Source organism: Topomyia yanbarensis, chromosome 1, assembly GCF_030247195.1.
Source record: "Topomyia yanbarensis strain Yona2022 chromosome 1, ASM3024719v1, whole genome shotgun sequence".
NCBI lineage: Eukaryota > Metazoa > Arthropoda > Insecta > Diptera > Culicidae > Topomyia > Topomyia yanbarensis.
Window position 1 is genome coordinate 56,202,008 of NC_080670.1, and position 15,909 is coordinate 56,217,916.

At 36.2% G+C, this 15,909-nt stretch overlaps 1 protein-coding gene across 10 annotated transcripts in view; it reads right to left on the reverse strand.

Annotated features, from left to right (window-relative positions):
- Positions 1-15,606, reverse strand: part of LOC131677661 (alpha-1,6-mannosyl-glycoprotein 2-beta-N-acetylglucosaminyltransferase) — a 216,088-nt gene extending 200,482 nt beyond the window's left edge. For 2 of the 10 annotated variants that reach the window (XM_058957577.1, XM_058957568.1), the window contains exon 1: positions 203-969. The gene's annotated coding sequence lies outside the window, so the exon portion shown is untranslated. The other 8 variants (XM_058957575.1, XM_058957572.1, XM_058957573.1 and 5 more) reach the window with 8 other exon arrangements.
- Positions 15,607-15,909: the final 303 nt, after the last annotated feature.

Consider the following 15,909-nt stretch of genomic DNA (forward strand, 5'->3'; position numbering starts at 1 on the left):
CACCCGTAGTGTTTCACAACCGTATGTCAAATAACTAGGTATGATATTAAAACAAAAAAAAACTTATTTCGATTAGTATCAACCAATTAATTCCCAGCAATCAGATTAATTTTCGATACGACCATGAGCAAAAACATAAAAGATTCAAACAATAATTGCATACACGTAACAGAGAAAAAAGTAACAAACAACAACCACTAACCTTGATTCAACCAGCCGTTTAATTAAATCGATTCCTCGCCGGTAGCAATCATAGTCGTTTCTTCCACAGCTTGCGAGACAGTAAACCCATGAACTTGGGGCTGACCGAAGTGCCGCTGGCGGAAGGAAAAAACTAGCACCGGGCAACAAAACGCCGCAGCACCGGCAGCTAATGTGCAATTCGTTATGTTATTGCTATGGTTTATGTTGCGGCAACTGAGCTAATGTTGTTTTTCACCTCACACTCTCTCTCTCGCTCTTTTTCTAACAAAAACACTTTTCCCCCCGACTGCACTATGGTTCTGGTGCCAAAACTAAGCACGGCTCACTTTTCTCTTTTTGCGCTACGCGCAATACACCCTTTGAATTATTAAATTTCAATCACGACACGATAATTGCTCTTACAAACACATCACACTATATACATCTTCACAATTTGCACGAACAGATCAATAACACTCGCTCCGCGGGTGATGATGGGCTATTACTTTAGGCAATTCACGTCGTTCCACTCAGCTCGATCGATTAGTTGTTAACCAAATTACTCAAATGGCGAGTGGACGTGCTATTGCGTTCTGCGACCACCTGTGAATAGTAATAATCAAGATAACTAAAGCCAAACACACTTGATCCAGCTGATTTCACCCCTCGCTACTACAGATAAGTTTTGAGGTGACTGCTGTTCTCTTCGCCCGTACGCACTAGAGGTACATTTAACCCGAAACATCCGAGTTGGTCCACTGCCGTACCCATACTAACTGCGATGCGACGCACAGCCCATCAGAATCAGCAACGCTTTGCTTCGAGTCAACAAGAATAGCGAGTGCCGACAGACACATCATGAAACACACGCCCCCTCGACCCGACCCCACTAGCTCTAGCGCCAGTGACCGAACCGCGCTCCCATCATGCGGGTGTGGATACGGGATGGATACCGAATACAGTCAGCACTAGCGCAGTACTGCGTCGGGGGAATCAATTAATACCACTTTAACAAAAGCACTGTTTTGAGCGACTTAGTGGAATGTTATATTAAACACTTTAAACCGTTGTCTTCCGTTTTAATTCCACTATGATGAACAAAATGCAAAATTGCACTTTTCTGTTACAGATACGTATTTCGGCTACGACTTGCAGCCTTCTTCAGTGTATTCTGATACAATACACTGAAGAAGGCTGCAAGTCGTAGCCGAAATACGTATCTGTAACAGAAAAGTGCAATTTTGCATGTTGTTCATCATAGTGGAATTAAAACGGAAGACAACGGTTTAAAGTGTTTAATCAATTAATAATCAGGAATGGTGGTCATATGTGCCCATCAGTGCGTTCTTTTCGATGAAATAGGGGAGACCGGGGCAGGTTGTCCTAGGAATTATTTTAAACCTACTTGTAATGGAGAGCAAAAAGCGAAATGGATCTTAAAACTAACTTTTAAAAGACTAAATGGTAGTTTCAATCAAGGATGGCGTTTAATTTTGACAGAAATGTTGGCGATGCGAGTGTGTGGCCGAGTTTTTAACGAAAGAGAAACCCCAGGTCTTTCCGAAAGTTCGTCTGCATTGCCCGAATCCCATGCACGCTTTCTTGACTCTGAACTCAATGTGAGCAGACCACTTCAGTTTGGAATCCAATATAACTACAACGTATTTGACTTGATCTGCACACTGTAGCTCAGAATCAAAGAACTGCAAAGGGCGAACCTCGGTTGTTATTCGCTTCTTTGTAAAAAGAACCATTGATGTTTTGTTTGGGTTGATTGATAATTTAACTTGTCGACACCACGACTCGACAGCTCTTAATATTTGTTGCATTCAGTCAAAAATTGCTCTGATGCAAAGTCCAGTAATTAGTATTTGGAAATCGTCAGCAAACCCGTAGATTGGAAATCCAATCTCTTTAGTTTTCTCAACAAGCTGTCGACAAGCAGGGCCCCTAGCAAAGGTGACAGAACGCCACTCTGAGGATAACCGCAAATACTCAATTTCCTTATCTCTGCCGGTCTCAGCGACGAGCAAAGAATGCACTATGGTCCCAAAGCCGTATTTAGGAAGACAAAACTGTTTGCGCCCAAACCGTTTGTTAGTTAGATATATAGTGTGTTCGGAGAACTTTCTTAGAACTTTCTTGCCGATTTTTTTATATTAGTTTAATTAGGGTGGTCCTTATGGTTTGGGTGTTCAAAGTATCAACTTTTTAGATGTGTAAAATTCAGCTAAATATGACCTCGCGGTTAGACTTCTTACTTTTATTTTTTTTTTAATTAACAAAGACTTGAGAACCTTACATTAGCTTACCGTCAGCCGTTATTATAGTCGATATTTAAATTATACTTTTAAACATTGCATAAATGTTGGAAAAATATATTCAATAATTTCCACTGCTATAAATAACAAACTTGTTTCAAGCTTTCATTTTAAGATAACAAGACGTGAACTAAAGCATTTCCTTTCTAGTACTCGTTTTGAGCACAAGTGTAAACCAAAAAGGATTTACTTAAATAAGGATAGATAACTTTTGTTGGCCGATTTTGAGTTAACGATAGTTTGCAATTAACACTACTGTAAACCCACGCAACCATTTAAATATACGGTAAACTGTTCTTTCAAAAAAGTTAACATATCTAATAGAATTTCTCGGATTTATCACACGCATTTACTATTTCTCAGTTAATTTTACAATAAAAGATTGAGCGATGAAAACGCGACCCCTTAAAATCACTATTTTTCATTTGTCATTTCATACATTGATTTAACGTAAATACTTTGTTTGCAGCACTTTTAGAACTTTGAATGGCACATATTTTTGCTGTAGTAACAAAGTGATTATCTCGTCTATTTGAAAAGTTATGAACGATTTTTGTTGAAAAATGCACCATTTCTAAAAATTTATTCTTTTTTTTACAGAAATGACGCTCCCCCAGTTTTTTCACTAAAAACTAGAAAAGTTCGATCTTTCAAATGAAGTTAAAAAATTGAAAATCTATTTGCAATATTGGAAGATACAGAGCTTTAAAAAAACCATTTTTGCTTTGAAAATCGCCTGTAACTATGCAACAATAAGAGATAGAAACTTTATTATTTCGGAAAAGATATGCAATTACAAAAGTTCTAAAAATCTCTAGAACAAAGTATTTGCGAGAAATAAACACATAAAAAGTTATTATTAGAAAACCAATTTTTCAAGAGCCACCCTACCTTAAATATTGCAAAAATTATAACGCATGAACTATTGCAGATAGCCATACAGTTTCTTCAGAAAAGTTGATTCAATTTGATTAATTTATAACTTTGTAGAACATTATGTAGCTGAATTTTACGCATCTAAAAAGTTGATACTTGGAACACCCAAACCACAAGTCTGGAAGGACACTTTGTCAAAAGCACCCTCCATTATGGATGCCACATTGACATCTCTGTTTCAATCAATAAATTTGAAAACCTGTGGAGAAATTCAGAAAATTCGGTGAAAAGGCTAAAGGCAACTTTCGAAAATCTGTAGATTTATAATTGTTGAAAAATATCTACGAAAACCTGTGGAAAATTCCAAAAACTCGGTGAAAAAGCATAATACTTTCAAAAATCTGTGGATCAGTAATTGTTGAAAAATATCTATGAAGCTTAGACGCCGAGTTTCCCAAAAAGAGGCCGCAGTTTGTAGACAAGGCTGAACGAAACATATTTATGATCGGATAGAGTTGGTTCGATTTCATTTGGAAACTTCCAATTTTTTCAGCTCATGCGAAACTCTTTCAGAGCAAAGCGTTAGATCTAACTCCTCGTCTCTCTCTCTCTCTCTCTCTCTCTCTCTCTCAAATCTCACAAAAGTTGGCTGGTTTCCTACGTTTAGAATATGTACATTTGTACTACTTATGTACTCTATTGGCTTAAAGCCTTTCAGATTTATATCTGAGTTGCTGTTGTGATGAGCATTTGAATCACTGCCCATAATAAGCAGTAGCCCATTTCTGCTACAATATAATATAACGCTTTTGAAATCATCGGAAGGTGATGAATCACAAAATATGCCATATAAATACGTACCGTCTAAATTTCCGACATTTAGTCCAGATATCACGAGTTTTGAGTTCCGATATGAGACAAGCGTCTGATTTACAAATAAATGCACGAGGTATTTCCCGTGGATTAGTCAGTCAGTCTTATTATAAGCAACAAAGGCAGTGTTAAGTAGCTTTCCAATATAGAAATTTATTTTATGGAAGCACTGTAGTAAATGAGAAAATCCTAGAGTCTCTATTGCCTCCTAACAAGTGACTGTGTGGTGCGGGTGGTGAGCGAAAGGCAACGTCACTATCAAGTGATATCGGGACATGTTTGAGAAATGGTTGTTTCAACGCCAACAGAAATGTACCTACAGTAAATAACCCATAATTTCCCCTGTCGTAGTACAGCAATTTTACAATAATTTACAGTAAAACTAATTGTTATACTACAACACAAAAACAATAATCTTTAACTTTTAAGTTAATTTTATTGTGATAACGATTTTTTTCAGTAAAAAAGGGGGATAGCTGGGTATGTTGACATTAAAAAATCGATTCATTTCCATATTTTTTCTCGGGAACATTAAAGCTTAATGTGAATTTACTGCATCACTTTTCGCTGGACTGTAAAATTCATTGCTACATGAAGTTTTATTGTAAATCTACTGCGAGAACTCTGCGTCGAACACTGTTGAAACAGTAATAACCATAATATTTATTGTTTTATTATTGTTTGTAGGGTAAATGGTATTGTAAATTTCTATCCAGGCAAATACTGTCACACAGCATTTGGAAGACCTTTTGTGTTAAGAAGATACGGACAACAAGTCATACGGGCCTTGCAACAATCGATTTATTGAATACAGTGTTCAATAAATGCATTTTAAATGATCAAATGGAACATTCTTTTCCTGAACTGGATCCTTTTTGTCTATCGTATTTGCAGTGATACTACATTCCGATGTAGAAATTGACCTTCGCAGCCGATTCGTAGTGTACAATTACCATGCTACTGATCACTAAGAATCCTTTCTGACTAAGGCTTATGAGAACAGCGCCCTACTCTCTGAATCACCAAACCATGGTATTTGAATACAGTGTGCTTTGATTATGAAATTACCAATTACAATTGATTTTGAAAAGAGTAATTTTCCGATATGTAAGTTCTCATAAAAATTCACTGACTTTATTCGCTAAGCGAATTTTCAAAAAAACAGCTTCGAATATTTCAACGCCCAAAAACTCCATCTCGATCCAGTTCTGTTTTCGTTTACGCTTGAACGAAACCGTACACCCCTAGACCAGACTGTATATAACGCCACAGTGAGAGAGCGAACACATCATCCAACGAGAGACGGTTGCCGCGGGAGCAAAGCAGAGTAGCCGAAGGAGACGATTTGTAGTAGGAGCGAGGTGACTTTATATACGGGTACCTGGTAGCGTTGCGATAGTTGAAGACAGCGGTTGACCTACCGATATCACGAGTCACGACGGCTCGGGTAAGATACCGGCAAGGCGGGTTCGCATACATGCATGATACGCTACTTAGCTCTCTGTCTGTCACGCTTCTGTTTGCTGAGTTTGGTTCGGTCAGGCAGTCCAACGCAGGGAGTGTGATTTGGGGGAGGGAGCTATCGAGGTAGTAGATAGCAGATAGAGAACACTCGTTGTGTTACTCGGCAAAACTACGTTTGTTACGTTAGCGAACATGCTTTTGTTTATTTTTTCGTAATCGAAGACGCTAATTTGATGGATAACATAGATAAGGGCGTTTGTTGTGGTTTGTAGTTGTGATTTATTGACCCAAGGTTGATACGAGCGGTTATAGCAACTCGCAAACAGGTATGGTCATATGACAAATCCTGCAACTTTACTCGATATCGGTGGATATTGCCTTTCCGTTTGAGATTTAAGCTAATATCAGCAATATATACATTGTATTACAAGTTTGGCTCAGTTAGACCCAAGAAGACAGAAATGACAATTACATCATTGCGATTCTATTGTTTCCAAGGTGAGCAAAAACTGGCCTGCTTTCGAGCCTAGATTCACAATCGAAAACTACACCCATTCTTGAATCATGTATACTATGTTTCCTGATTGTACATCATATTATCATGATTTAATCTGTTCCACAATATTCCGCCACGTCACTCGATCAGTTGCAGCTTGTCTCCAACCTCCCAGGTTGAATCATGTAATGTCTATTGAAAATGCACGTTACGCGATGATAAGTCTTTAGACATTTTGCATGAATTTTTGATTTTTTTAAAGAATTTTGATTTTATCATGCATATAACCGTTTGTAGAAGTAAAACATTACATACACTATGGATGAAAAATCGCCAAAACGCAGTGGAATTAAATTAATACTCGGTACTTTTATGAACATAATATCCGAAAAAAATCCGAATCCGGATAGACCCACAGTATCTAATTTATTTATGTTTTATTTTCTTATAAAAATTATCATTTTAAGTATGAATTTCAATAATCCGGAAATTACCCGTAACCTCAAAATTACCATTAAAATTAATTTCATAATTAATTCTTCAAAGTGGCCAAAGTTTTTTGAAAAGAAACTTATTTTGTTCATCACTCCGCTGCAGATTTTCATTAAAAAATACGCGTTAAACCCGCATCTTTGTCCTTCGATAAAGTAATTACAAATGTTTTCTGCGTCGAAATTATTGTAAATTATTTTAAATCAGCAAGGAAAAGTTTGTTTACAAATCTCCCTGGACCATTTGAAAAGAAAATATGGTTTTTTTTATGAATTATGCATGAAAAAATGCGTTAGTGGAACTGTATAAGAGCATGCAAACATTATCGATTTTCTTACACGATTGTTGTTGTTTAGAAAGTTGAGCTCAACCGATGTATATAATAAACAAATAATATTCCCATTGTTTATTAAATGACCCAATTCAGTTAGAAACTCTGAAACTCGTGTTACTCTTCTGATTGTAACTTGGCTTGGCAGATAAAAATACTTCAATATTAGAAATGTACAGCACTAAGTCAATGTGAGATACTGATGAGACGAGACCGAAATGCAAATTCCTAAACATTCGAAAGATTGGTTTTGCGCCCTTCATGCATAAAATGTTTTGATTTAATTTTTTTCTTAATTCGAGCCAACAAAATGTGCGAAATTGATGACAATTTTGAAAAAAAATCTTTTTCTTCTTATCAATTAGATTTTATAACATTCTTGATGTAGTTTTTTTTAATCTTCTTAATTTTCCGACGGCATCTGTTCACCCTGAGTGCCAATCACCGATGCCAGGGAGGTGACTCCACCGTTTGGACTTTAGATATCGGCTCATCAACACATGTACCGGGTCCAATGGCTTTGCTTCCCTTTCAAAGGAAGGCGCGACCACGTCTCTTTCACCTCAGAAAATCTCAACGCCCTCGGCTAGGATTGCACCCAAACCCACTGGAGTTAGTCGAGGTCACGCTTATCACTCAACCACCGGCGCCTCAAAAATTGCACTTGTGTTAATTTAAATTGTACTATTCGTATTATTAAAAAAAATGCTAATAGAATTCGAAAATGAATTTTAATTTTTTCCTTTTTTTATTTCGACTATGTTAGTCCATTTTCTTTTTTTTTTACATTTTAACGACATTCAATTAGCTAGAGATTACTGGGTAGGGAAAGTTATGAAAATTAGAGCCATAGTCGGTTGTCACGGTAAAGATGTATGCGATGAGGGCGCCACTGATAGACCATTGGTGAAAAATTGTTTCCAAGCCTTAGGGATAACCTACTAGCTAATGAGTGTTTGGGACCATGTACAACAGGTGGAGCTAGTATTCTGGGAAAATGGTGGTGTTGATATTTTTTGGTCAAGTTTCCCGATCAGAACGACATAACAGAAAGCTATCAAATTTATATCTCATGTTGATAATTATTACTCACTGTGTTATCTTTGTGATATCCCAATTAGCAAGGCGAGCAAACATATATCAAGATTATATCTTCTGGTGATATCATTGAACTGCTAATATGATATTACGTCGCTGTTGTGCTATCTTATGACAAACGCCATTTTGGGGTAAACTGAGTTAGATATGCCACATTACTTGTTTGAAAATTCTCTACAAAGTGGCGTATTCAGAATTTTGAAATTCTACTTGGTTACTTAGATATAGCGAGAAACGTTATGAGAAATTGTGAGTTTTTTGCTTCAAATCACTGTATCTAGGGATTTGCTCAAGTTATATTGAAGTTTTATATGTTTTTATGTGTGAAAATGTCTGAGGAACGCAATGGCATAAACATTTTCAAAAGGAAATTACACGAGTTGTGAGAAAAACACAGTTTTAGTTTTAAACTGGAAATAAAGCATATTTGGCAACACTGAAATCAAAAATAACAATTTTTTCTAGATTCCTCGACTCATTTCCTTCAAAATGCATTTCACCGATTGTTTATAGACCATACGAACGCAAAGATATGAATAAAAGTTAAAAATTGATGATTTTTTTCTATGGAAAATTTTCCATGCACGATTATGACACGTCATACAAATTTTGTCATCAATACACGCCTATGACACGTGTGAGTGCGACTTTTGTTTACATTCATAGTAAAAACTCGCAACATAGTCAACCGATCTTCGTAATATTTGAGAGATTAATGCAGAATAGATAGAAGCATCAATTGTCTTCTTTGGATTGTTTATACCATTTATAAGTTTCAAGATATTCAATCTCAAACTTTAAAAATCGTTTTTCTCGAAATGTGCTAAATGGCGCTTGTCATAAGATAGCACAACAACGACGATTAATGTACGCATATAACGATGATGTTATAATAAGTTATACATATGTTCTTTCACAATTATCTTTGAACGCTAACGGTAAACTGTAAAGCGGGCAAATGACCATATGGTTAAAGTACCAATAAACAAATCAAACAATCAACTGTGAATGATTGTTACATTACACAAAAGACCGTCAATGTACTAATACGCTGAAGTCTCTTTTCATGCATCGTTATTAAACTTTTTAAAGCAAATTTTCGAGGTTTTAGATGTAAGTGGTCGGAAAACTTGTCAGTAAGGTGTTTGACTTACTTGGTTGCATTTTGATTAAGAGATTATTTACATTTACATGGTTGCATTTTGATTAAGAGATTATTTATTTTCTGAGACACTCGTCTGACACACAATTTCGAATATGGGGCTAATGATTTCAACGCCTTCATTCAAAAAAATTTGGAATCGTAAAGTTATCAACAAGATATTCTAAAGATTATAATTTTCATATAAAAGTTATTTTGAAAAAGATGCAGGAAGCATCAAGCACTCCAGATGAAATAATAAAACGCGAATTGAAACAAAAAAGCATTTTTAAACTATTTGTTATGGCTTAGTTAAATGGTTATATAATTAATTTTCTTTTAACCGATTGTGTATATTGCAAAAACGAATTTTCAGAGCTTGAAAACTTTCTGATGTATACTGATTTCTACAATATCGATATGTATTTTGAGGATCTTCGAGGATGTTCAGTCCGATTTCTCCAATTTATGCGGGTTTTCATAAACAATTAAAATTGGTCAGTTTGTGCGTTCTCCGAACTACCAAAGCATTGCATTTTTTATTTAAACTTCGCATAAAAATGTTTAACTTTGCTTGATTGTTGTATCTTTTCATTCCACGTAAGATAAGTTTGACATTTTACGGTTGAACTGACAATTGCTTTGAATGCGCAATGTTCTAATGTTTCCGCTGTATTCGATGGTTTTCGTTCCTCTTAAAAAATCATCGAGCTAACAAATTTTCGTAATAATCAAGATACTTGATTCATTTTGTAGAAAGTTAAAACAAAATAAGGCGACCTGTTCAAATTGTTGAAAGATTAATATTTGTGAGTATGCTGCATAAAGTTATAATTATTTAAAAATGGCTTGGAAATCTCTGATTATATACATATCCCAGCTGGTATTATTGTTCGCTGTTACAATTTAAATGTGTTTTAAATAATGCTTGAAGTAGCTAAAAACTTGAAAATATTTAATTCCCCTTAAAAATAATAAAATTTGGAATGGAAAATGTATTTTAGAAAAACATAAAATATTCTACCATTCGCCACACCGAAGAATCCTCAACAATATCTCGAATTTTCTGATTATCTGTTATAATATTCGTAGTTGATAGATTGCGCTACCGTAAAAGATTTGTATTTCTAGGAATTTATTAGGTTGAGATAATTGTACTGGTTTGCTTAATCTTCCACATATTAAAAGTGCTAATAACAAAACCTCTTAAAATTTCAAAAATCAAACCTCAAAACTATGGTATTTGTTTCTTGGAATCTATTTGGAATCATAAATAACATTCGTCGTATTCTCCGTTACATAATGTACGTAAATTATCCGCTCAATGTTGCCATATCGCATCGACATTATTACTAGAAATCGTGTAAAACATGTTAGCGTACAAGAGAAGCACCGAAGTGCACTATTCAGAATCTAAAAATAGCCCACTTTCCTAATCTGCAAAGATACTATAAAGCTATTCAGTCTATCGTAATATAGGCAGCTGTAGTAGTGAGTAAAACTGCATGAAAACAAAGCGTATGACACAAGGAAAACAAACAGTCCTTAGGCTTTGGCAAAGTTCAATGTGTGCGTTCTGGAAACAAGATGCATCTATAATCGTTTTGCCCTTGACGGATGCGAGGAATATTATGCTAACATTAAACATCAGTCGAAAGCAACGTCGTTGGTTCATGCAGGAAACATCCACATAAAACTCAGAATACCCAGGTTCAAATCGCTATAATCCACAAATAACCATCAGCGTTGTTCATATATTCGTAATAACCATCAGCCAGCATGTATGCAATCATTTGACCAAACTATAAAAAGCTTTTGCTACATGAAGCTTTTTGCTGCCAAACAAAAACGCCTTAATGTATGCTATATTTTTCTATTCTATTCTATTTTTAGACCTGCACGCTAAATTTGTTGATACTATACAATAGGTAATACAAGCTATATCGGCCGTGGGAGAGCCTAACAAAATTTGTTATAATTCTGATAGAAGCCTATCACAGGTTGTCACATTTTTGAAGAATTTCTGTTATGTTTTCTGTTATTTTACCAAGTAACGAGACCAGAGTTATTACACAACTTGTTATCATAACAAAGTAACACAGTATGTAATAATTTTGTTATTTCTTTCTGATCGGGTTCCCCATAGTGTCTTTTTAATTTGTGTTTAAGCTTCCACGACGATGTTAATATCGTGGCGCATGAATGGAGGAAACATAATAGGAGAAAAAGTATTTTCAAAGCTAATAATAGGTCGCTGAGCACGAAAATATTATTACTTTTTTACCAAGCACTCTTGCACATAAATTTCCTGGTTGATGGTCCGGTTGCGCTGCAAATGTCGCTCATCATGCCACAGGAACAAATGCCAAGCCATACGAGACATTTCTTTGCAAAAACTTTAACAGCTTAATGTGCTTGAAAATCCCTGCCACCTTTCCTCATCCAGTTGACGTATAACATTTCTGTCCAGGAAACTGTTTAAAGTCTGCCTCGACGTATGTTTCGTCATCCTGTACCACACAATAAAACTTTGTCAGCATTTACATGTACAGTAAAGTGGTTCGCGGTTAAATGGGAAAACTTTGATTTAAACTAGCGAACACAGTATATTTTGTGGTCCCAAATGCCTGTGCGAAATTTGGGAGCGGTTGATTTTTGGATGTTTAGTATAAGAGGAATTTCATGAAAATCTGTCCCAAAAAATGGAGAAATACCAGTAACTTATAAAAAGTTTGCAATAAATCAAAAGAATTGTGTTGTTAAAACTAAATCTAAAATATCTCGATAACTACTGTATTGCAAACAAATTTTGTGAAGAGCATTTTGATTTGAAATGGCATTTAGAATCATATTCAAAGAGAAAATTATAGTTTTGACTGCCAACAGTATGGATTATGAAAATATTTCAAACTTTTTTATTGAAAGCTTCTCCATGATCCAAATACACTGAAAAAGTTTTTTCGCGTCTTCAAAAAAATTAACATTAGATTGTTGACATGTTATGATGGAGAAACGCGTTATGATGGAGAAACGGCATAATTACACGAAATTGTTGCAGTAAAATTCCAAATATCTCGACAATTTTCGTATTTTGGAAGATTGTAGTAAAATGAATTTTAATTTAAAATGATATACAGAATCAGTGTTACCACAAGTACAGATTTTTTCGAAATTTATTGCTATAGATTCTGCACGGTACAGGTTACAGAATTTTGTGAAAAAGTACAGAATGGTACAGATTTTTGGAACAAAAATTGTAAAACGAAATTTTTGTTTGACATTTATAATAATTAGTAACACTGAAAAAGCCTGTACCTCAGCTTAGTTATCATAAACGAAAAATATAAGAGAATATATTTCAGGTAGAGAGGATTGATGCAGAAGACTTTACAATCCAGATGGAAAACACAACAGTTCGATTAGAGATAAGGAATTCTTTAATCATTTATGGAGGAAGAAAAAACTAGTTGGGAAAGGATGAAGCATAAAACTGCCAAAATAACCAAAGATTACTGTATAACTAGTAACTTTTATATTGGTGCTAATTTTGGTATATATTTTTTCAAAAAAATAGTACTGATGGAAAAGATTTTTTTTACTTCAAAAAAGCGACAAAACTGCTTAGAATCATATACTGTAATAAAATTACAGCTTTGTATGTCAATTAGTATGACATTTAAAAACATGTATAAATATAGCGTTAGAAAAACTTTAGCACCAATAAGTTCGCCTCCATGTAATTACATTTAAAATGTTTCTTTTCTCTTTAGGTTTTTGTTGACAAAATAGTTTTGGTTTATGTGAAAAATAACACATTATTTTTTTCAGTACATATTTTTTTTCGTACATAAGTATTCATTCCCTGTAATTCGTTTTCAGATGGTTTTGCTGTTTAAAATACATTAATCGAATAAAAATTGTTGAAAGATACGCAGAAACGTCTACGCCCTTTTGAAAAATTGCACTGGTATCAAAATATTGCAATTGTTAGAGAAAATCATGGAGCCGAACCAGGGGAGTGTCACTCCTGTCATCCTCTATGGAGATATACAGACTTTGACAGTAGTCAACATATGTGGGCCTAGCCGGCTCTAGGCCCATGTCGCCCGTGCAATAGCATTGGGTTGTTTTGATTATAACAAAGGCAGATTTTGGCTAGGAAAAAATGGCTACCTAGCAGGGGGCTGAGCCGAACCGAACACAACTGCAAAGTTTCGTTCGAATCGACAATGGTCATACTTTGCGGTGGGCCGGTTTCTCTTGGAAGATAATGAGTATATCTGGAGAAAATTTAGAATAACATTGAAAGCCTCTCTTTGTTTACTTTCTCGTTCGATTATTACTGCGTCATTTTAACACTTTGCACTGATTTACAAGTACATATGAAAAGCAGTTGGTTATTACTAAAATAGTATGTAAAGAGTTGAGTACTAAATGTTGGAACGACCGAGTAATTAACAGAAGAGAGAGAGAGAGAGAGAGAGAGAGAGAGAGAGAGAGACCCCAAAGAGAGTCTCTCATTGTTACTTACGTCCTATTCTAAATTAGCTCTAGATTTCTTCAGCATAGGTTTAGACCGTCTAATTAAAAATGGTCGAAAATTATACTTGTTAAACTTTGTTGCTAAAACATGTTTTTCAAAAAATATCTTAAACGCTTCTTTGAAAACGAAGAGCGACACAAAATTAATTTGGAAAATACCTTTTTTCTTAGCTTAACGCGAATACCAATTAATAGCATTTGTAAACTAATGTTATTAGCTGATTTTTCAACATAATAAATTATAAGCATGTAAAATAATCTGAGACTAATCTGTGACAGCAGGTCACTTAATTGGAAGTATATAGAATGATTTGATGTCCCAAGCATCATCTATCGCTTCCTTTTGCAATTACTTTGCTATTTTAGGTCAATAATGGAGAAAAACTAGTTAAAAAGCTGTCAAACTATAATGATGACAAATGAGGAACACATTCCACCGCGAAAGAGAAAAAAATCAAAGTATAAGGTAATAGAAAAAATGTGATTCAAAATCTTACTTGGCCAAACACTTTGATGCCACCAGTTCCTATAGGGTATTGTTACCTAATTATACGAACGTTTTCAAGGGTTCCCCTCAACTAATCCAAAAAGGTGACACAACAGTGTTGTTTTGATGCTTATACCTTCAGCATTCGAGAACCGTGCGAAATTGCCACCACATGCGGGAGCCAAAATTCACCCCCCGCCGAGGAGTGATGCGGTGAGGTCGGGCATGCGCGGAATCGCTTTCATTCATGAGAAAGAAACCAACAAATAAACGTCAGATTGCAGAGTGATTGAATGGTAATTTTCACGACGTCACTCGCTAACGGGGAGCCACCTAAGCTGACTGTTTGCGGAATGATTTTCGAATATCAGTCCGGTAAGCGGATCAAGCTTTTAAACATTTGCGATTCCAGTAGTCGCTCGATTGATTACATCACATTTTCGCAATCAGTCTGCATCGCTTCGGGCAATTAATCAATTATCGACTGCACCGCTCGTATTTATTACGTCCTGCCCTACCCGCGATCGTTAAGTTGGGCTTACTCCGATAAGGCAGGACAGGCAGCAAGGTAATCTAGTGGCACCTTGAAACTCACTTTGTTTTCCGCGACACACTTTGCCACTATTTATCAATATGTCCTTCAAATGCAGATTTTTTTCACTGAGTCAATGTTTTGAACAAGTGCATAAATATTTGAACAAACGATTGTGCCAGCTGCTGACACAGACTTCCGAACACGATTCCGATACAAAATGACCACTATTTCACGTGGACGCTCTCTGTCAGAGATCCTTCCGACGACAGAACGACTATTTTTGTGCCGTCCCGACGGCTACGGCACACACCGAAATACCAGAACCAAAACCCATCACATTCGCGCAGTGCGCAGCAAATTCACGTTGTTACGCGTGAAATTGGTATCCCTCTACGGGAGCATCACAGATTGCGAGTATTGGTTTTCACGAACACTCCACTACCAGTACACTGACTTGTATGTTTTGATCAAAACATGCCGTTTTCACGGTGTACCTTCACACACGAGCCGGGAAAATCTGCGATTGTATTGTCAAGTTTTCCACCTACCGACCCACTGAATGACTGGATGCGAGATACCTATATAACAAACCTGTAACGTCTAATTTACGAACCAGAGTAGATTGGAATGGGAAGTAGCGCATTTACCAACATCCGCGTGACACACTACGAATCGGGCGAACGGTAACGGTAACCGACCGGCATCTACAAAGATGACTGCGAAACTAGCGAAACTTCCGAGATACGTACCTACTTCTGATAAGTGGCGAAATTGCCACGCTTGTCACACCACCCACACCCACCCACCACCGCCGCACGCATCGTACTGCTCGCCACAGTGCCGACTGATGGGGCAGAGAGAGAGAGACAGGATGGCCGAGTAAATGACCAGCAACGTCTCAGCCGCATGGAACTGAAACTGATGAGGACACACACTACAATAATGGCTCGGACTCGGGCTCGGTTCGCGGCAATAAATATGAAGTAGTTTGTTTAGCGAGTCACTGCCGTTATAGTCAAGCAAGTTACATGAGTGCGAGAAATCATAATAAATAAAAAGACGAGCAGGTT